A 21,789-nucleotide genomic window follows, 5' to 3' on the forward strand; every position below is an offset into this window, starting at 1 on the left:
GAATCTTGGCAGTTGCAAGTTCGCCGGCATGGCGAAGGGGTCCACCAGAGGAGTGCCAAACCTCCGAGAGATCCCCCGAAACAAGGATGGGTGGAGCTGCCACTCGCCATTGTCCAGGGTTGCCCGGATCAGCCAGTCCACCTGGTGGTTGGACAGACTGGAGATGTGCTCCGGCACCAAGGACGATAGGTGACGCTCCGTCAGGCGCTGATTCTCCGGGCCTCCAGCCAAAGAGTGAGTCCCCCCTTGACGATTTATGTGTTCCTTGGTGGCCACATTGTTCGTCAGGAGAAGCATGTGACAACCCTCCACAGAGGTCTGGAAGTGTTGCAGGGCCAGGTGCGCTGCCTTCAGTTCCAACCAATTTATATTGTGTCGGAGATCTGAGGCAGTCCACCTGCCCTGGGCCAACCGGGAGCCCACCAGGGCCCCCCAACCGAACAGACTCGTGTCCGTGGTCACGGTAACCCTGCCAGCTCCCAGAAGGAGCAGCTCTGTTGGATAGCGGGGGAGATCCACAGCTGAGGGAGACCCGGACCTCCGCCATAATGCGGAGAGTTCGGAGAGTTGCTCATCCTTCCCCTTTGAATGGGGATGAGCTCCCACTGAAGGGGCCGGAGATGGAGCCTGGCCCACGGGACGATCCCAATACAAGAGACCATCTTGCCTAGCAACTGAGACAATGTCAGGACTGAAACTAACCAACTTCTGTGAACCTTGCCTGCGAGCTGGCATAGACTCTCCTGACAGTCCAGGGAAAGACAGACCACCCCCGACCCGGAGTCTATGACTGTCGCTAAGTGAAGGATGCATGTGGAAGGGGATAGACGGCTCTTGGGGAAGTTCACTGAAAACCCCAGGGATTGAAGATGCCTGATGGTAAGTTGCAGGTCCGCCACCGCTCGAGGGAGGGACCCCGCCTGGACTAGGACATCGTCCAGGTAGCATTGGAGTCTCACTGGGATGGAGTGTAGGTGAGTCGGTCGCCAATGCCGCCAACACCTTCGTAAACATGCGAGGGGCTGAAGCTAACCCAAAGGGAAGAGCCCTGTACTGGTAATGGCGGTCCCTGTGCAAAAATCTCAGAAACCTGCAATGAGCTGTGAGAATTGGAATGTGAAGGTAGGCCTCTGTCAGGTCTACCAATACTAAGAAGTCCCCCTTTCGGATGCTCTGAAGGATGGACTTGAGGGAGGACATCTTGAAGCACCTGTACACCAAGAAACGGTTCAGGCACTTGAGGTCCAGAATTGCCCTCCAGCCCCCCGAACTCTTTGGAACCACAAACAGGTTGGAGTAGTGGCCCAGACCCCGTTCCACAAGGGGAACTGTCTCCACTGCCTGAATGTCGAAAAGATGTTTTATGGCCTGATCCATCAGACGGCGGTGCTCCAAGCTCCGGGACGGAGGGAACGACCTGAAGAGATTCGGAGGGGTGGAAAGAAATTCTAACCTGAGACCTTGACGGACTGTGGACCTGACCCAGGCGTCTGACATGATCTCGTCCCATCGATCTGCATAGAGGGACAGGCGGCCGCCTATGGGACGACTCAGGTTCGAGTCACTTCCCTCTGCGGTAAGGGTGACCGCTGCCACCTTGAAAGGGCCGCCGGCACTGATGCTGGAACCTGTTCCGGTCCTGATAGGCTGGCCGAGAAAATTGCCTGTCTGATCTGAAAGAAGAAAAACGCTGATGATGGTCAAAGTTGGAAGTCCTGTATGACGGCCTACGATAAGGATGAGCCCAAGACTTTTTAGCGTTGGATGGAAGGACCTTTTTCTTGTCCCTATTCTCGACCAGAATGGGGTCGAGAGCCTCCCCAAAGAGATTGGGGTCCGCCACCAGATTCCACTTGGCCTTGTTATCCATCTGCCAGTTACAAAGCCACAGAAGGCGGCAGGACGTAACTGAGTTGGCCAAGGCGCTAGGCACAAACTTAACCGTGTCCAGGGTTGCATCTGCAGAAAATTGCGAGGCAGCAATAATCTTAGTTAGGTCCTGATGGAGTCGCTCTTCCTGGATCGGGATGCGATCCTGGAGCTGGCGGAGCCACATGACTGTAGTGCGATTAAAATACGAGGCTGCAGCCATGGCCTTTATGGCCCAGGCAGTGGCATTGAAATTCTTCCATAAGGTAAGCTCCGCCCACTTATCCTCAGGTTTCAGCTTGTCCGCTGCATCACCGGACACCACCGGGGAAGAGGAGACCAAAGTAGCAACCGGGGTGTCAATAGTGGGCAACTGAATGGCATGGGCAAAGGCCTGCTCCACGTTGTAGAAGAGACGGTCATTACTCCCAGGATTAGAGAAATTAAAGGGTCGATCTCACTGGTTGGTCAGGACCTCCATGAACAAAGGAGAGGCCGGAATCTCCTCCTTGTTCGTGGCCGTGTTCGAAAACATGGCCATGTCCGGATCCCTAGGCGGAGGCACCGTGGGATCCCCTGTCCCAATCTTGGTGGTTTTCCTCGCCTTGTTCAAGAGTGTCTTGAACATGGCCGGAGGAAAAAGACCCGAAGAAGAAGGAGAATCAGGAGGGGCCGCATCCTCGTCCTCCGAGAATCCCATATTCTGGAGATTCTCCTCCCCCATGACAGAGCCCTGGCTAACCATGGAAGGAGAGGAAGCCCTATACTGGTGATGGCCTGGATCCCCTTGAGGCCTAGATGAGTGGGAACTCCTATCCCACTGGGCAATGCCCCATGAAATAGCTGCAGAAATAAGCCTTTTGATCCCTTCAGGGAGGTGATCCAGGTCCTCCATGTCCCTATAGGATGAACTAGGAGCCTGTGGAGCCAACCTACGGGCAGAATGATGCTCCCTAGAGGTCCCTTCCAAGGGGTCCACAAATCTATACCTCGCCAATCCAGGAGAAACTGAAGGGGAGGGAGAAGGAGATCTCCTGCACCTGGAATAACTGCAGGATCTGGCCTGGGATACCGAGCGAGAAGAGGGACTGAACCCCCTAGGCGAAGAATTATCAGAAGGAGGCCTGAGGGGCAACCTGGATTTGCTGGCAGAGGCAGGCCTGGCTGACTTGGCCTGCTTCTCAGCTCTGGCGAAGGTCTTTTCCAGGGCCTTGTGCCTCCTGGCCCCTTCCCTTGTAGAAGCCCTAGAGGGGCGCTGAGCTGCCAAGGGCCTGGCCGGGGGTCCCCGGGAACGATCCCCTGCCCCCGGCCTCCTTCCACCCCCATCAGGCTCTCAGCCTGGCCCTGGGGGATTTCCAAGCCCTCCTTTATCACCCCACTTACGTGTCCTGCAGCGCGGAGGGAGAGAAACCAGGCCTCTGTAGGCTCCACTGGAACCTGGGCCTTCGAAGGGCTAGCGAGGAACTAGGCCGAACGCCCCGGCCTGGGCCTCCCGATCAGCTCCATAAATAAAGAAGGCCTCGCGCATGTGGCGGCAGGTAAAATGGCCGCCAGACCTCGAAAGCAGCTGGCGCGGAAAGGAGGAGGCCGAAAATGTGCTCAGCGGCTCTGCCTGATGCCTCGGAAGAAAGTGGGCTTTACAAAACTGGGGGATCTCACGGCACACCGGCTTGCACCCCCCAGTCCCGGGGATAGGGCTAAGGCTCCGGGCCCACGGAGAGGAGGACGGACGCCCCACAGGGTCTTTCCCGACCGCCCGAGGCAGAAAGGACTGTCCCTTGGGCTGCAGCTGCAATTTAGAATGTAAGAAAATTTAAAATGCCCAATTTAGCCAAATACAAGATCAGATTGAATAAATCAACTTTCCTACCTAGACACAAATTCTCAAACAGTGCTTGGACCAAGAGACTGAGAGGAAACTGGGCAAGAATGGAAGGCAGGAGTATTTAAGAAGTTTGCTCTCAGTCTTTGGACCAATCAGGCTTTGAGAATACCCACACGTGACCCCTCCCTCTCTTCCACTGGAAAATACTAAGAATCTTTCTTATAATCAACAAATTAAAAAATGCTAGTCAGCTTTTAGAACTGAAGTGTGTGAATTGTTCCGATTAAAGAGGCTTGTAGTTTAACATAAAAGCAATAAAAGCAATTTGTAACCTATCTAAAGAGAAGAAATTGGGAAAGGACTGTTCCATAATGTATAAAGATAATGATGTATTATGCTCTTTTATCAAAGTATAGTATACAAAACAGTAAGAAAATCATAATAATTAAAAATAACTCCAATGAAATTGTTCAGAATCAAATAAAATTGAAACAGATCCAGTCCCATATACACATTTTGGATAAAAATGTTCATGATAGTAGACAGTGGGGGAAAGGCAAGGCTATTATTTATAATGTATAATGTTTTCTAACATGAGCAGATGTAAACAGCAAAGAATTATTTTAGGTTATAAAGAACAGCTATAATTACATGATTATGGTCTTGGAAAAAAGCTTAAGAACTTTTGGGTCTTTTGGCTGTATTTTCTTCCTCTCTTTCATTCCATGGAAGACAAGAAAGAGAAAGAATACCATAACTCAAGGAATGAAAGAACTAGGTACACAAATGAAGTGAATGGAGAGATTTGGGTATCCCAAATTATTTAGATGGTATATTACTGATATTAAACAGACTATTCCTCAGAAGGCTTGGAAGAAATATTTTGTATCACAGCATGGTAATTTTCATAAGAAAGGCTTGAAAAGTCAGAAAAAGAATTCCTCAAATGAGTAACTTGGATAAAGAGCTGTTTACTGTAGAAAGAGAAGGTGTTGACGTCTGTAGAGCTTCTCAGTCATCCAGGTCATGGTTGTCCCAAAGATGCTTTTTCAGCAGGCAACTGGACTTTCTTGTTTTTTTCTTTGAAGATGTTTCGCTTCTCATCCAAGAAAAACTGAAGTAGCTCTTTAGAAGCGAAACATCTTCAAAGAAAAAACAAGAAATTCCAGTTGCCTCCTGAAAAAGCATCTTTGGGACAGAAGGTGTTGAAGTAGAAGTTCTTAAATTATTCATTAAAAAATACATATACTGTATGAATATTGATGGATAAAATATTCAACCTTTATTGTCTATACATTTAATGTTTAGTAATTTAATAAAGGTTTCCCTGTTTCAGTCATGTCTGACTCTAGGGGGCAGTGTTCATCTTCATTTCATAGCCAAAGGATCCAGCGTTGTCTGTAGTCATGTGGCCAGCATGATTATAATTCTAAGGCGCACAGAACACCATTACCTTGCCCCCGATGAGATACCAATTTGTCTACTAGCATTTGCATGCTTTAGAATTGCTAAGTTAGCAGGAAATGGGGTAAGATGGAAGCTCACCCTGTCACCCTGTACTTGTGTCTTGAACTGCCAATCTTTCAGTCAAGAAGCCCAGCTTCTTTACCGGTAGGCCACTGCACACCCCGCTACATTAATGTTTACAATATGAAAAATATGATTTTAGGTTTTGCTATAAACATAAATATAATAATGGAAACCTGCCAGAATGGTTTTCATGACTAGATTATAGCAACTAAAAGACACAATTTGTTCAGAAGGAACAGAAACAATAGAAATAGAGAAGGCTTTGCACTATATGTTAAAAATATCTTAGGAATCCAAATTAATAAACTTGATAAAACTATAAAGTCATCTGAGCAGTGGTTCACGTGGTAAGACTCTGGGTCTGTGCACCGCTGAGGTCGGTGGCTCGATTTCTGTGAGTGAATAAACTATGTAGGGACAAGAAAGGAGCCTCCCTCGATTGCCTACCAGCATTCAGGAATCCCACGGGTAAAGATAACACCATCTGAAAAAAATCCTTTCACAGAGGCAGCCAGCCACCTTGATGATCCCTGGCTATCATGTGCCATATGCTAAAAATAAATAAATAAATTGCAACCAAACTTAATAGTACTTAACTAAACTGTGCTATCAAAGGGCATCTAAAAGAGATAAAGAAAAATACTATTGGTATCTACTATTACCGTACTTGCCAGATCCTGAAGATGAAACTCAAATACTTTGGCCATTTAATCAGAAGGAAGGATTCACTGGAGAAGAGCCTAATGCTGGGAAAGATTGAGCACAAAAGAAGAAAGGGATGACAGAGAAAGAGGTGGCTGGATGGAGTCACTGGAGCAGTAAGCGGAAGCTTAAATTGACTCCAGAGGATGGTAGAGGACAGGAAGGCCTGGAGGAATATTGTCCATATTGACTTCGCAACTAACAACATTAGTTGTCTAGTCAACAACAAGATATGGTTGAAATCTTCATAATGCAAATTGTAGATTTTTCAAACAAACATAAAACTGTAGATACAGGAAGCTTTAAGTACAATATCAATTATTGGAAGACTAAGTATCAGCACACTGCTTCCAGGAATCTGTGAACTTTGTTTCTGATAACTTTTTCCTTTAGAAGGAGGAAGGTACAAGAGAATCAGGCAGCCTTAACAACTAACAATACTTGGTTGATTAAGTGGAAATGATAAGCAAAAGCATATCTTATACTTCAAGAAAGCAGATTTTAATAAACTCAAGAGCATTGCTAAACAGAAGACCTTGAGAAAAGAAACTAAGGGAAACCCGGCTTAAGGTTTCAGAGTTTCTAAATAAGAGATGCTAAAATACAACTGCAAACAATGTGGTAAAAGTGGGGATAGCAGAAACAGATAAACACAGAGAGTGTTTATGAAAATCTGAAACAAATGCAATAAGAGATCGATCAACAAGAAAAAATTCAAAGGTAACTTGGAATTTCCTGGTCCTAAGATCTCTACTGTTCAATATTTTCATGAATGAGTTGTACGAAAAGTTAAAAGGAAGCTTATGGGATTTAGAAATGATATAAAATTGAATGAGATATAGCAGCTAATACTGTAGAAGACAGAAATAAAATTCAAAATTATCTTGATGAGCAATTAGTTGAAAGTACCATAATAGTGATATGTTATAGAGACAAATGCAGAAGTTTAAAAAACAAAACTCAAAATGTAGAATACTTAACCTGACAGTAATATTTGTGAAAAAGATATTGAATAGTAGTGTAGTACAAACTATTACATGAGTGTGAGCTAACAGAATGACATGCTAGGAAAAAAAGCAATTGCAGCATGAATATTAGCAGAAGTATAATTTACAAATCAGACATTTTTCCTCTTTTGGTCAGACTTGGGTCCAGTTATGAACATCACCTTCTAAGAAGGATTCAGAAAAAAATGGAACTGATTCAGAGAAGGAAAAGAAGACGTTGCTCACGGCACGACCCAAAAAATCTTATTAAGAAAGATTGAATGGGTGGGTAAACTTAGCCTTCAGAAAATGAGTAAAGACATTAGGACAGCACAACTGTAAATAGGAGAACACTGTAGAAAGGTTATTGCCTATATGCTTTTACTGTTAAGACTTCCAGGAAACACCTGGCAATTACATTTGAAAACAGCATGCCTATAAAGAACACTTTTTGTGATTAATATAACTTTTATGTTCTTAGTATTAACAAGACATTTGTGTAAGCCATCCTTAATGTAATCTCTGCCATGTCAGTCATTATTCCACTATCAATAATAAAAGCAGTCCTGATGGAGATGTCCCATTCTGGAGATGGCTAATACAATAGAAAAGATTTCTCTACCCTGTTTACACAATCTTTTTTATCCATTTTGTTATTAATTTTAATATTTTAACTTTCAGTGCCCAATGTTTTAACCTGTTAATTGTTTTATATTGTTATTTATGGCATTTTAAACCATGCATTTGATAATGAGATGAGTACCATATAAAATTTAATAAATAATGTGAATAATCATATTGTCTAGTATGAAATGTATCAGCACTATCTTAGCAATTTTCATGACTGAAATGACGAATGACTGAAATGAACTCATATTCAACTCATATTTACTTTTTTAGCCTGCCTTTTAATTTTAGGTCCTGCCCTTTGCCCTTTAATTACTACATTGTAGTGAAATATCTATAAACATGCATTATTATATTTATTAATATTTTAAGAAAAGTCTTGGTTATTTCACTATTATTTGGAAAGTGCTTTTTTATTTTAAGATTTTTTTTACATGGATATGAAACACTGATGCTTTGAAAGCACATGCGCGTGCACACACACACAATATCAATACACTCATACACATGATTTTGTAGATAAATCTTAATCTTCTCCATATAAAGAGAATGAAAATGAACCCTTTTGGTTATTGCTAAAATAATTTGTATCTGTACATTATACACCTATGAATGTATTAAATAAGTGATTATTCATCCATCTTTCAAATGATAATTATTTAAGTTAATGTAATTTAACCTCCCCCTCCCCCCCGCACTCCAATTTCAACTCATATGTTTCTAGGGCAAACTGATCCATAATCGAGAAGCAGCTGAATAGTTTTATTTAATAATTTGTATTTTTAATAATTGGATAGAGGTGGTTATAAGAATAGAAACAAGCACAGAGAACCTATCTGTTGAATTTAAATTTACAATGTGGCAACTGTACATCAAATGCAAATTTCATCAGGCATCAACATAATGCAAATAACAATCTCAGCTAACTTCTTAAGAGAAAAACATATTTTGCTAAAATATTTCTAACATATAATGACAATGAAATTAAAACATACACTTTAATTAAATTTCTTTAAGCTGTAGGCTTAAAATATATTTATACAGTAGTTCTAAAATTACTAAAACATTTTTAGATAACATTAAAGTCAGTTCCTGAATCCTGTTATAAGCAACAGCATTTTAAGAAATTGAGATCCGACATATCTATACCTATATCTTGTACTAATATGTACTATTTTCAAGAAATACATAGAACACGTTTCATACACTTCAACTTGAATATAGACATCTATGGTTAAAACGTAACCCAGTTATATAACATTCCAAATTTACCATTAATTTTGAAACTTGAATCTTTTAAACCTTTAAATGCAAATATCGATAGATATTCCCAAATGGTCTTTACACAAACCAAGTTTATTATTTTTTAGTGCACATAAAACTTCAAAAGTGCTAAGTATCTAACTTGAAACCTCTCATACACTCATTTCTCTGACTATTTTATAGGATCTCTGCTTCGGCTTAAGCTCTGCAAATGGAAGCGAATCACAAATAATGGAACCTCCAATCATTTTAAGAATTCCAACGCTCTGACGGACCTTCTTCACTGTAAATAAAAATTACACCTTTCGGTATTTTCCTTCCTCATTTCCCTCTAGAGGTAGCCACTTTAACTGCGAATGTTTGGAGAGGGAAGGGATTGGGAGGGACAACTCCTGTGGTATCCCCTCAGTCTACTCTTACAAAAGCCTCCAGGTTAAGATTACCTTTGTTGTCATGTCTTTACGGAGAGCACACTGGCTTGCACCCATTAAAAATGAAGTGGTGTTGCCTGATCTCAAGGGAAAGTGTACATCTACTTTGAAAGAGCCAGAGTGGGGGGTCATTTTCCACGTTGCTTAAGAGTGAACACACTAATTGTGGAGCCTGACGAAAGAAGCCGCGCGCGCAGGTAAACAAGCAGGAGCGGAGTTAATGAAGGCGCCGCCACCAGAACGGAGAAGGATATAAACAAAAGAAAAGGCTTCTTAGTTGCCGTTCATCTTTTCTTCTCAGCCCTCCAGGGGCTTCCGTCAAGCAACGCCAAAGGGGTGTCTTAAAGATAGGAACCCGACTCTTTCGGCTTGACCCTCGTCGTTCACACACCCACACAGCCACGCACCCAGCGGGCAATTCCAGGAGGCTGCGTCCAAACGAGCCAGGAGGAAAAGCCGCACCTACCCCCAGGCACCCTCGACTCTTCCCACCCACTCCCCCCGAGGTTTTCACACCTGCCGCCCCAAGGTTTTTTCCAGCTTCGGCCGGTGTGAGCCCGCAGGCGGCAGGGCACCGAGGCCCCTTCGCCTCCCTTCGCTCCCACTTCGCGACTCAGACGAAGCGGCGGCGGGGCCCTCTCTTCCCGGCCGGGCTCTGCCCTCTCGCTCTTCGTCTTCGCTTCAGAAGAAGCCGCCCGAGTCTCGCGGGGGGAATAACTTGCTCGGCCGTCCGTTCACCCGCCCGCCCCGAGATAAACCTCAATCCTCGCTTTCCCGCGGGGGCTTATTTACCTCTGGCCGCCTCGACGGCTGCTCGTCTCCATCCCGATCGCGACTCCTGCGGACGATCCGGCTGCGCCCGAAGCGCCCAAGCTCCTTCCCCCGCCCCCATTGTCCTGTTCCCGCCCACCTCCCCTCTCAGTAACTTTCTTCCTCCTGCCTCCAAGCGAAGCACGCGCGCCCGCGGCTGGGAAGGGGCGGGGCGGAGAAACAACCGTCCCGGAGAGGCTCGAGAGGCAGGCGAGCGCGCGCTCGGCGGTGCGGGGGGGGGGCGGAGGAACAGCTGACTCTCGCGGGGAGGGGTCAGGCCTCCTTCAGACGCCAGAGAGAGGGCGGCTTCCGATTGGAGGGAGAGGGAAAGCGCAAGGAAGGTACGCTGGAAGTGATTGGAAGTGCGGGGTTGGGAGGGCCCTGCCGGAAGAGCCAATTCGGATCTCTGGTACCTGCCCCCCCCCCCCCCGACTTCTGTTTTGTGTGAACACGGCGTCTGGCCCGGCGGGGATCTGCGGAAGTTGACGCCGGGCAGAGCTAGGTTGGTGCGCGGAGAGCGCTTGAAGGAGAACGTGCGAGATGGGGCGAACCAGATTGGGAATGTGGTCGCAGACGAACGTGGTTGCTCTGCTTAAAATTGGTTCGCCCGAAATGAGTCACAACGGATTAGATTCCTGCATTGTGCCTAAGCATCATGATTGTAAACAACCCGCTAGCCGGAATAATGTAACATACAAGCCCACAAACAAGCAAACTTCTGGTTGGCTTTGATGGTGCGTAAGCTTAGCCTTCCTTCCTTCCCTGATTTAGATGTATGGTTGTAGCCTATGGTTGCACTATGTGCTTAATGGAGTTGGAAAGCATTGAAAAGAGATACTTCACAAAATATTTTAGCATCACTGAAGCTTAATGCCTATGGAGATTCTCAGTCATCCAGGTCATGGTTTTCCCAAAGGTACTTTTTCAAGAGACAACTGGACTAGTCTCTTGAAAAAGCACCTTTGGGACATCAGTGACTCTTAAAACATTAAAACAGGCAATTCCTGGCTGATTGTTGAGTCACCCAGACAAAACCTCCTTTGGAATCTCTAATGAAACATCTTTAGAAGGAACTTTGTGAATTTCCAAAGCATGAAACTGCTTTAGTATTTTGAACACTGTTTTTCTTTGCTTCTGCTGACTTGCTTTGCATGGATCAATTACTGACCTATGGCTAATTATGGTATATTCATATCGATTTCTGAGTTTTGGCACATCAAAAATTGTATGGCCTGGATTCACACAGTCAAGTTAGCTAGTTTGACTTCAATGTGTTGTTTGAATCCATAACAACTTTTTTTTGGGGGGGGGACAATTGCCCACCAGACAACTACTCCTTTCCATTAATCTTTCGTAACAGAGCCAAAACTGAGTATGTAGATGAAGCTAACAGTTTTCCTTTATGTCTCACAATGTTTTGCTCTAGTACTGTATCCCCACCTTAGGAAAATTCAGCAGGGCCATTCCATTTGGAGCAGTGTTGGAAAAAACCAATAAATATCAATCTCTGTTACAAAATAACAGGAGCTGCCTTCACTGGTCAGAGAATCTGAGACCATGTATCATCAAAGTGAGCTACAGCATGACCAGCTGAAGGCATGGTTGGAATTCAGAACAAGTGCCAATTTAAAATTGTAGTCATGATGCAGCTGTACAAGATGGGGAGAGAAATCCTGCAATGTTTCCAAAAGTGGACCTGTATATTATGGTGGCAGAGAGAAGACATAGCCTTCACTTCACTAGTGTTTTCTGGGAAGTTTTTGAATTTGGCTCTGCCCCCTTCTCCACCATTAGATCAGTGACGTGCAGTCAGGGGAGGAAGGGGAGGCAGAGCCTCACCACTGTCATCATGAAAAGAAAAAAAATGTAAAAGGAAAAAGGCTGAGGTAGTTGCTGCCAGAGTCACAGTGGATGACTCTGCTTAGTGCTTAACTGTTTAAAAAAGCCTCTAAAAAGTGCCCTCTACAGGAGGAGGTGGGAGAACCACGTGCCTCATTTAGTCTGACTTTATGATCACTATGTTGGACACAGCGGCGGAGCGGGCAAAAGCCGCTTTCAAGAAAGCGGGCAAAAGCCGCTTTCAAGAAAGCGGGCAAAAGCCGCTTTCAAGAAAGCGGCTTTTGGCCACCCCGCCACTATGTCCGACATAGAGGCGGGACGCCTCCATGTTGAACATAGTGGCGGGGCGGGCAAAAGCCATTTTCTTTTTGCCTCACCAGCTATAAACCATCACTGCATTAGATGATACAAATACATATTGCAGTAGCATTAAAAAGTAGCTGTTTCCCTAAAAGATACATCAGACAGAATATCACTCATAACTATGCCATCCAAAATGCTGAAATGGACGCTGCTCTTCCTGGTGCTGAATTATCTGTTGCTTGTTAGTGAGTAAATTGTGGAGGCAGTTTATAATTCTTCCTTTCCCTTTAGATAGTGTGGAAAAATTTGATCCTCTTGGAAGGTTCATTTTGTTGTCTCATTAGACATCTTTTTCAAAACATGGAATAAAACTCAAGAAACTTGCTCTTTTCAGTTGTAAATACAGGTTCAAGTCTAGATGTGTGTGAAGAAAATACAAATTTCATCATGGAAATTTGATGAACATTCCAATGGCTGTGTAAATGAAACAAGTTTTTTTAAATAAAAAATTAAGCCACTGTGAAGAAAACAAAAGGGTGACTTAGCCAAAAATCCTAGACCTCAGCAGAAAGAACTGTGGAAAGAATGCTGAGTTGGAAAATGTCCAATGAGATAATTCAAGATACAAAAAAACTCAGATGTACACTGTTTTACAGTAGAGAAAACAGGATAGTTATGGGTTAGAACACTGAACAAAGGCATGTGTAGAACATAGCACATAAATTAATAAAGTCTTTAAAGGAGAGATATCCAAGAAAGGAAAATACAGGAAGCTCATAATGCTGAAGGCCATTTTTGACCTATGGCTTGGCATGCCTGCATTGCAAAAAGGGGGGAAGACAAAAGATGCAAGCGGGGCACATACTATAATTAATTTTAGATCATATGTAAATATAGTTACTGTTTGTAGTAATTATGGATTACTCCCTGTGCTCTTTAACGTTTGTAGTTCAGTGACAACGTCTGGAGGCAAATTTTTGCCCCTGCCCTTAGTTAATGGAACACAGATTTTTATCAATATTTCATTTAATTCCCTTTATAATGCTGAATGTTTCTATTTTGTATTTTGTATTTTATTAGGATTTATAGGCCGCCCTTTTCCCTGAGGGGACTCAGGGCGGCTTACAATCATAGGGAAGGGGGTGAAATGCAAAAACAAACAATATGTGAATAAAATAAAATGATAAAAACACAACTTGCATTCAACACTCAACACTCGGGCGGGGTAAAATTGGAAACCTATCCCCAGGCCTGTTGGGATAGCCAGGTCTTAAGGGCTGTGCGGAAGGCCTGGACGGTGGTGAGGGTGCGTATCTCGACGGGGAGGTCGTTCCACAGGGTCGGAGCTGCAACAGAAAAGGCTCTCCTCCGTGTAGTCGCCAGTCGGCATTGACTGGCGGATGGAATTCGGAGTAGGCCCAGTCTGTGCGATCTAATCGGTCGAAGGGAGGTAATCGGCAGAAGGCGGTCTCTCAAGTACTCAGATCCACTACCATGGAGTGCTTTGAAGGTGGTCATCAACACCCTGAAGCGCACCCGGAGATCAACAGGTAGCCAGTGCAGCTCGCGGAGGATGGGTGTTATGTGGGCGAACCGCGGTGCGCCCACTATCACTCGCGCGGCCGCATTCTGAACTAACTGCAGTCGCCGGATGCACTTCATGGGCAGCCCCATGTAGAGCACATTGCAGTATTCCAGCCTAGAGATCACAAGGGCTTGAGTGACTGTTGCGAGAGCCTCCCGTTCCAGGTAGGGTCGCAACTGGCGGACCAGGCGAACCTGGGCAAAAGCCCCCCTGGTCACAGCCGACAAATGATGGTCAAAAGTCAGCTGTGGATCCAGGAGGACTCCTAAGTTACGAACCCTATCTGAGGGGTATAGAATTTGACCCCCCAGCCTGAGTGATGGTATATTGGCCAAATTGTTGGGAGGGAAACACAACAGCCACTCGGTCTTGTCTGGGTTGAGTACCAGTTTGTTAGCACTCATCCAGTTCTTAACGGCCTCAAGACCCCGGTTCATCACGTCCACCGCTTCATTGAGTTGGCACGGGGCGGACAGATACAATTGCGTATCGTCCGCATATTGATGGTATTTTATCCCGTGCCTCCGAATGATCTCGCCCAGCGGTTTCATGTATATGTTAAATAGTAGGGGGGATAAGACCGAACCCTGCGGCACCCCATATGTTAGGGGCCTCAGGGACGATCTCTGCCCCCCGACCAACACCGACTGCGACCTGTCCGAGAGGTAGGAGGAGAACCACTGCAAGACAGTGCCTCCCACCCCCACCTCCCGGAGTCATCGCAGAAGGATACCATGGTCGATGGTATCGAAAGCTGCTGAGAGGTCAAGGAGAACCAGGATGGATGCATGGCCTCCATCTCTGACCCTCCAGAGATCATCAGTCAATGCGACCAAAGCGGTTTCTGTGCTGTAACCAGGTCTGAAGCCGGACTGGAAGGGGTCAAGATAACTAGCTTCCTCCAAGGCCCGTTGAAGCTGGAAGGCCACCACCTTCTCAACAACCTTCCCAACAAAGGGGAGGTTGGAGACAGGACGATAGTTGTTTAAAATGGCTGGATCCAAGGATGGTTTCTTCAGGAGGGGTCTCACCACCGCCGTTTTAAGTGCGGCGGGGAAGTGCCCCTCCCGAAGAGAGGCAGTCACGACCGCCTGGATCCAGCCACGTGTCACCTCACTGCTGTTGGCAACCAGCCAGGAGGGACACGGGTCCAGAATACAGGTGGAGGCACTCACAGCTCGAATGGCCTTGTCCACATCCCCAGAGGCAACATCCTGAAACTCAACCCAGAGATGGTTTGCCAAGTAATCCTCCTGTGTCTCGGCTGGATCTACCGCGGTGGAGTCCAAGTCCGACCGAAACCGAGCAACTTTGTCCGCCAAGAACTGGGCATAGTCCTCAGCCCTACCCTGTAGGGGGTCTCCCGCATCCCTCCTATTAAGGAGGGAGCGGGTAATCCTAAACAGGGTGGCTGGGCGTGACTCGGCGGACGCAACCAAGGCGGCAATATGTGTTCTTTTAGCAGCCCTCAATGCCCTGATGTAATCCTTGGTGCAGGTTGTCAAAAGTGCTCGGTTCGACTCGGACTTATCGGACCTCCACAAGTGCTCTAGGCGTCTCCTCCGGCGCTTCTTCTCCCGGAGCTCCTCGGTAAACCAAGGGGGCCTCCGGGATCCGCCGACCCGGAGGGGCAGTAGTGGCGCAATCCGGTCAAGAGACTCCGATGCCGCCGAGTACCAGGCAGCAACCAGAGTCTCCGCCGAACTGTGGGCGAGAGTATCAGGAATAGCCCCAAGCTCCGTCTGGAACCTCAAAGGGACCATAAGTCGCCTGAGGCGGAACCACTTGGTCGGTTCCTCCTCCCGACGGTAGGGGTTTGGCCTCCGGAAGTCAAGCCTCAGTAGGCAATGGTCTGACCACGACAGGGGTATGGTCTCGTTACCCCTCAGACCAAGATCACACATCCACTGCTCCGAGAGAAATACGAGGTCGAGCATGTGACCCGCTGAGTGGGTTGGGCCCCGAAGTACCTGGGTCAAGCCCATGGCTGCCATGGAAGCCATGAACTCCTGCGCCCCATCAGAGCGTTCACCAAGCGATGGCAAATTGAAGTCCCCCAGAACCATAAGCCTGGGGAACTCAATTGCCAGCTCGGCTACTGACTCGAGAAACGCGGGGAGGGCTGCTGCAACGCAGTTGGGAGGCAGGTACGTTAGCAGCAGACCCACTTGACCCTTGAGGTCCAACTTTACCAGCAGGGACTCACACCCGACAAGCTCCGGAGCAGGGACCCTACGAGGTACTAGAGACTCCCGGATAACAAAGGCCACACCGCCACCCCTTCCCTGGGCTCTCGGCTGATGAAGCACCTGAAATCCTTCTGGGCACATCTCTACAAGGGGGACTCCTCCTTCTGTGCCCAGCCTTGCAAGACTTCATTATGATATATACATTTTGTGTGTGTTTGTGTGTGTGTTATATAAACATACATATGCATACTATATACATTTGTGTGTATATACATGCATGGTATATGTATATATATTGTATGCATATGTATGCATATGTCTATAACACACAGACACAAACACTCCTCTAATTCTATTGGTCAAAGCTTTATGAACTCTACGGTAAAATATTTGGGACCTTTTCCTGCATCTTCCCCCACATTCCAATGCAGTAATCTCTCGACCTATAACCCTTCATTAACAACTGTTCGAAGTAACACTACCACTGAAAAATTTACAGGTCCTCATACTTATGACTGTTGTGCATAGTCCAGTATCAAACTGTCTTGCAGATGAAAGACTTGGCTTGCCACCAATGAAAACACCTGAGCCACGCTGTATTTTGTTCTTGTTTTTTAACAACTTTTTTTCCCTATAAAGATCAGAAAAGAAGAAAAATGTGAAGAACGCAAGAGAGTTACAAAGACGAGATTATGCTTGCACTCCATTTAAAATTTTGTACATGAAATTAGATAATTGAAAGAAGAAAAGCCCCTGCTGGGGAGTCAATATGTGGTTTAAATAAATTGTTGCTTTGAGAGAATAATTTAGCAATAGCAATAGCAGTTAGACTTATATACCGCTTCATAGGCCTCTCTAAGCGGTTTACAGAGTCAGCATATTGCCCCCAACAATCCGGGTCCTCATTTTACCCACCTCGGAAGGATGGAAGGCTGAGTTAACCTTGAGCCGGTGAGATTTGAACAGCCGAACTGCAGAACTGCAGTCAGCTGAAGTAGCCTGCAGTGCTGCACTCTAACCACTGCGCCACCTCGGCTCTATTAGGTGACATAGACATATACATATACACCTAATAGTTGTATATGTTTGCAGTTAACCTCAACTGCACTAACTTATGATGGTAAAATTACTTCTTGGCAGATACTTCTAATATTAATTGTTTTTTCCTGTTTTTTGGATGTAAACTTTTAAGATTTTTTTTTACTTTATGAGAATATTACTCTTTCTGTAAGCTTACCTTGCTCTGTTTCATTAACAGCTACAGTTATACACTTGTGTGAGACCAGTTTCAGTTTGGCACATGTTTAGTGTAACCATGTTTAGTGGGCATCAATACACTTTTAATATTTTTAAAATTAGAATAATGATTTATCCAATTATAATTTTATGTAAATATTAAACAGGAAAAGCAGTTTACTACTCCTATAAATACCACTATGTTATAATTTATTGTGGAATGATATTATACAGCTGCAGATTACATAATCCTATAGCAGAGATTTTAGCAACAGGATGAATGGTGATCAGAAAGAAAATTTTAAATCATTGAAAAATGAAATACTGTTGTAGTGTTACAGTTCCATAGTATGCTCACATTCTCAAAGTATGTGTGTGTGTGTTTATACTAGTATATATTACACACGCACTGTATATCATAGTGCTCTCTTTTTATGATCCTGTAATCCCTTAACTTGGGGTAGAGTTGAGGCAACTGGATGGAACTGAGCATTTCCTAACACCATGCGGAGTTCACAGCAGATTTTTATTCTTTGTGTCCTAGAAGAAACATTGGCCGCTACCTAGGATTGAACTCTCAACCTTCTGAGCGGGAGGCGGGCACTAGGTGGTAGGCACTAGGCCACCAAGCTCTTCTCTTATCTCTCTCTCCCTCCCTCCCTCTTTCTCTCTCCCTCCCTCCTTTTCTCCCTCTCCTTCCTTACACACACACACAAACACAACTTTAATACATTGAAACGTAAAATGATAACCGTTACAAATTATAATAGATGAATACCGAATAGTGTTATTTTTAAATTCCTGCTATATATCCTTCGTATTTAAACAGACAGAAGAATAGGTGTGTCTTTCTCTGTGTATATGTCTATAGTATTTTATATAGCATTATAGTGAGTGAACAAATAATGGCAATTTCAGTCAATTGTCTAATGTAGAAATAGCACACAATTCTTATTTATAGTAGGGATGTCACACTGGAGGTCCTCTGGTCATGGCTGGTTTAAGGATGAATCTCAAAATATCTTCTACAGAGAGGGGTCTTCTATTCAATCAAATGAACTTTCTGTTCATATATAATTTGAGATTTTAATAGCATTTTTATAAAGAAAAGACTGGAAATATTCACATTATATTTTGAAATACTTATTATTTGCGGGGAATACTCATATCTTTTTGTCAATTCCAATATCCGACTTTAGTTTTAGCAACTTTGAATGAAATAAATTTATGTGTGGAATGGGAAAATATCTTTATTTTCATAATGAAACACCAAAGATGAGTAGAAGAAATAGTTACATAGAAAGAAGTGGGACAAAAGCACAATAATGCAATGGAAAATTTATTCAATGTACAACACTGCAAGTAATATTATTGAACAATATTTTATAAACACAGCAAAATAAAGAAGCTACCTTCTTTATCCACCTATTGAAGATTATATAGAGATGCTTTTAGAAAGTAGTATTAGTTATTATGCAGAACATACAATATTTTGATATAGGAAATATATTATCAATTTTGTTCTGCAGACATGTAGGAGGCTCTTTTCATTAAAGTAAGATCCTTTCAATATACACATTTCAATTTTCAGAACTTACAGTACGTCTGAAAAAAATAGACATGTGAACTTTAACTGAGGTTTCCACTCAAGAAATACACTCCATTGAGATCAATAGGATTCATTCACAGGTAAGCATTTGGATTGTCTATAAGTTACAATAAGTATTCAAGATTGAAAATAATTTTTTAAATGGTATTTTAGTCATTTTATCACACTTTTAAAGTTATTTAACTTTCATCACTTGGCTTCAATATCAAACAGATCTTTCTCATAAAATGTTTATTAAACTTGAGTTTTATACTCAAATTTTCTATAATCTGTCATCTGCAAAAATAATATATTTAATGGTATCTTTTATATAGAATCTTAGGTAAGTCTTCTAGAACATATTGTGTAATTGCTGCTTAATGAATTTGCACATAATTGTATCTTCAGTATTTTACAAAGTGAATCTCATTTAAATGCTGCTTGGAAATCACCATTCCTCTTCCACTCTGTCCTGTAACTAAGCCAATAACATTAAACTTGATTGTGGCATAGTGCAAAGTATTATTGTAATCATATTGGTTTGTAATCATGGACTTCTGGCTTAATGTTCTATAAAACCCCAGCCAATTATGGCTTATTCTACAAATCAATTGCTAGAGTCACACTGGTATGCTGAAAAAAAAACATAATGTGGGGAATATACAGTACAATTGATAGTTTAACAAACCAGAAGATTTGTGGATCAGACAAAGAAATCGGTATCTCAGAAATACTTCTTTAGGGCTGAATATCTGACAAAGTGCTAGACAAAAAAAAGTGATTTATATGAAATACTATGGTAGCAAAAAGGAAACAAAAATTTGGAAGACCTTATATAGCTTGATCTACAAGGAACAGAGTGATTTGTTCCCTACAGAAGGGATCAAAAGAATTGATGGAATAGAGCAGCTTTGTTGATGCCCATCAATCAGAAGTTATGAGATGATAATGAGCTTTTGCTAAAAGTAGGCAGCCACAGGGCAGCTTTCCATTGAATATAAAGATATTTTGTTTCTCTCTTCCCACTGTGTGATATGTTTTCATTCCCCAAATGAAAAACTTTTTAAATGAAGCCTGCTGCATTTGTCAGGACTAATCCATCTTCCTAGATTTTAGGAAGTAAGGATTAATTAGTTTTACTTCCTAGATTAGGTTTACTTTTTTATGATGTTGATTCCATATCTTGCAGCATAGATATTAAAATATGACTAAAATTAGCAGTTATATTCTTTCCCTTTCAAAGTATTCTCATTTGATATGTTCTATTTCCTACATTACTATCACATGATGTCTGCCTTAGAACCTTTTCCCACTGCTGTTGAATACTATCCACCCATTCTTAATTTGGGAGAAAACTACAACAGCATGACATTCTCCACTCAGGATGTTGACATCTATCTTGCTCCTCTGCAAATCACTACAATCACCTATTCCAAGATAATGTAAAGTTAATAGATGTATATACCTTAAGGCTACCCTTTGATAGTATCAGAATAAGGAAGAAAACAATATTTTAACACCAGTACATCTAAAGTTGATTCAAGCTTGTCTCAATGGACGGGGGATGAGATGAAGGTATTGTCCAAGAGACTTGACATTAAAAGGAGATTCCCAGGACATGTTTGTAGTGTGGGCATCTATCTCATATTTGATGCATTTTGTAGTGTGGTTAGATTCTTGAATGAGATTGCCTATAAATAAACAGATGGATATTTCTTGTATGAATCTACAGCCATACAAGCTGTGTATAATGGGTCCCTGTCATGAACAACTGCAAATATAGCTTTGTGCATAGATTCACAGGAGTCATGCAATATGTGATCATAACATTTTAAAACATCTTAAACAGTACACAACATTGTGCCTTTCATATATTTTCAGAATTGAAATTAGGTGCATTAATATATAGACCTACTTAAGATCAGTTTAATACAGGTAGTCCTTAAATTATGACCATAATGGATCCTGCCCATTACAGTCATGAATCATGACAATTGTTAAGCAAGGTGCCCACAGATTGTCTCACTTAACAATCTCAGACCCTGTTCTCACTACTGTGGTTGTTAAACAACCATTATGGCTCAAATGAATCATGGGATCCTCAGTGGTGGGGGAGTCCTAGTTCAGTTCCAGGGCTACATTGCAGCACCTTCACACGTGGCTTGCTCCCGCCTCCCAAGGTCTCCCACATCCCTGCGGCACCTTGGGCTCTGCTTCCCACTCTGCTGAGACCTCATAGGCCTTGGGGACTGGATAGGGAAACTGATAGGGGAAGAGCTAGCCCTCCTTCTCAAACACAATTGTCCATCAGTTCCTCCCCCCCATACAACACTGGGACCTCATGCCATTCCAGAAGTGGGCACCATTTCCGAGTGTCCACACTTCATTGTAGCCATTCCCCAGATGGCATCTGCTGCCTAATTAATGTAATGTGGCTTCCATATAGGAAGTCCCCATGGCAGATCGACTGCTCCCTCCTGGAGATCTTGGAAAAGGTAAGAAACTGATTCATGAGGGTGGAGAGGAGGGTGTAAGACCAAATAGGGTCAGAAGCAGGCTCAAGGCCTATGGGAATCCAGCAAGGTGGGAAGCAGGCCCAAAGCCTAAGACGACCAGGAGGGTGGGTGGGGAGAGCATTCAATTTTTTCCCACATGACCCCAGGGTGGGGCACTTCAGCTGACATAACTGGGTAGGGGCTGTAAGTCCCTTTGTTCTGATCCGTTGTAATTTCCAATAGCTGCACAAGAAATGGTCATAAGTCAAGGACAACCTCTAACTTAAATTGCAATTTCATTATGGTGTTCTACAAAATACAATATGCAAAAATTCTATTGTTTCCAGAAAGGATGTTTTTACTCAGATTCCTAGTGGCATACTTACTTAACAAAAGTGTAGATACTCTTTATTTTGGTCAGTTCAAATCTGCATATAAATAGTAAATATGCATTCAGATTCACAAAATGATATCATGTTTAATTTTATATCATATACAGATTGGGTCCGTT

General features: G+C 43.6%; 2 protein-coding genes across 2 annotated transcripts in view; both read right to left on the minus strand.

Annotated features, from left to right (window-relative positions):
• USP53 (ubiquitin specific peptidase 53) overlaps positions 1-10,115 on the minus strand; it is a 43,430-nt gene extending 33,315 nt beyond the window's left edge. The window contains exon 1 of the mRNA XM_014064524.2: positions 10,026-10,115. The gene's annotated coding sequence lies outside the window, so the exon portion shown is untranslated. The remainder of the gene's footprint in view (positions 1-10,025) is intronic.
• A 10,308-nt stretch (positions 10,116-20,423) lies between these two features.
• Positions 20,424-21,789, minus strand: part of MYOZ2 (myozenin 2) — a 28,208-nt gene continuing 26,842 nt past the window's right edge. Inside the window, exon 7 of the mRNA XM_087724447.1 lies at positions 20,424-21,706. The gene's annotated coding sequence lies outside the window, so the exon portion shown is untranslated. The remainder of the gene's footprint in view (positions 21,707-21,789) is intronic.

The sequence above is a fragment of the Thamnophis sirtalis genome, unplaced genomic scaffold (assembly GCF_051295495.1).
Source record: "Thamnophis sirtalis isolate CommonGarterSnake01/CBP01778 unplaced genomic scaffold, rThaSir2_p1.2 scaffold_10, whole genome shotgun sequence".
Taxonomy (NCBI): Eukaryota; Metazoa; Chordata; class Lepidosauria; order Squamata; family Natricidae; genus Thamnophis; species Thamnophis sirtalis.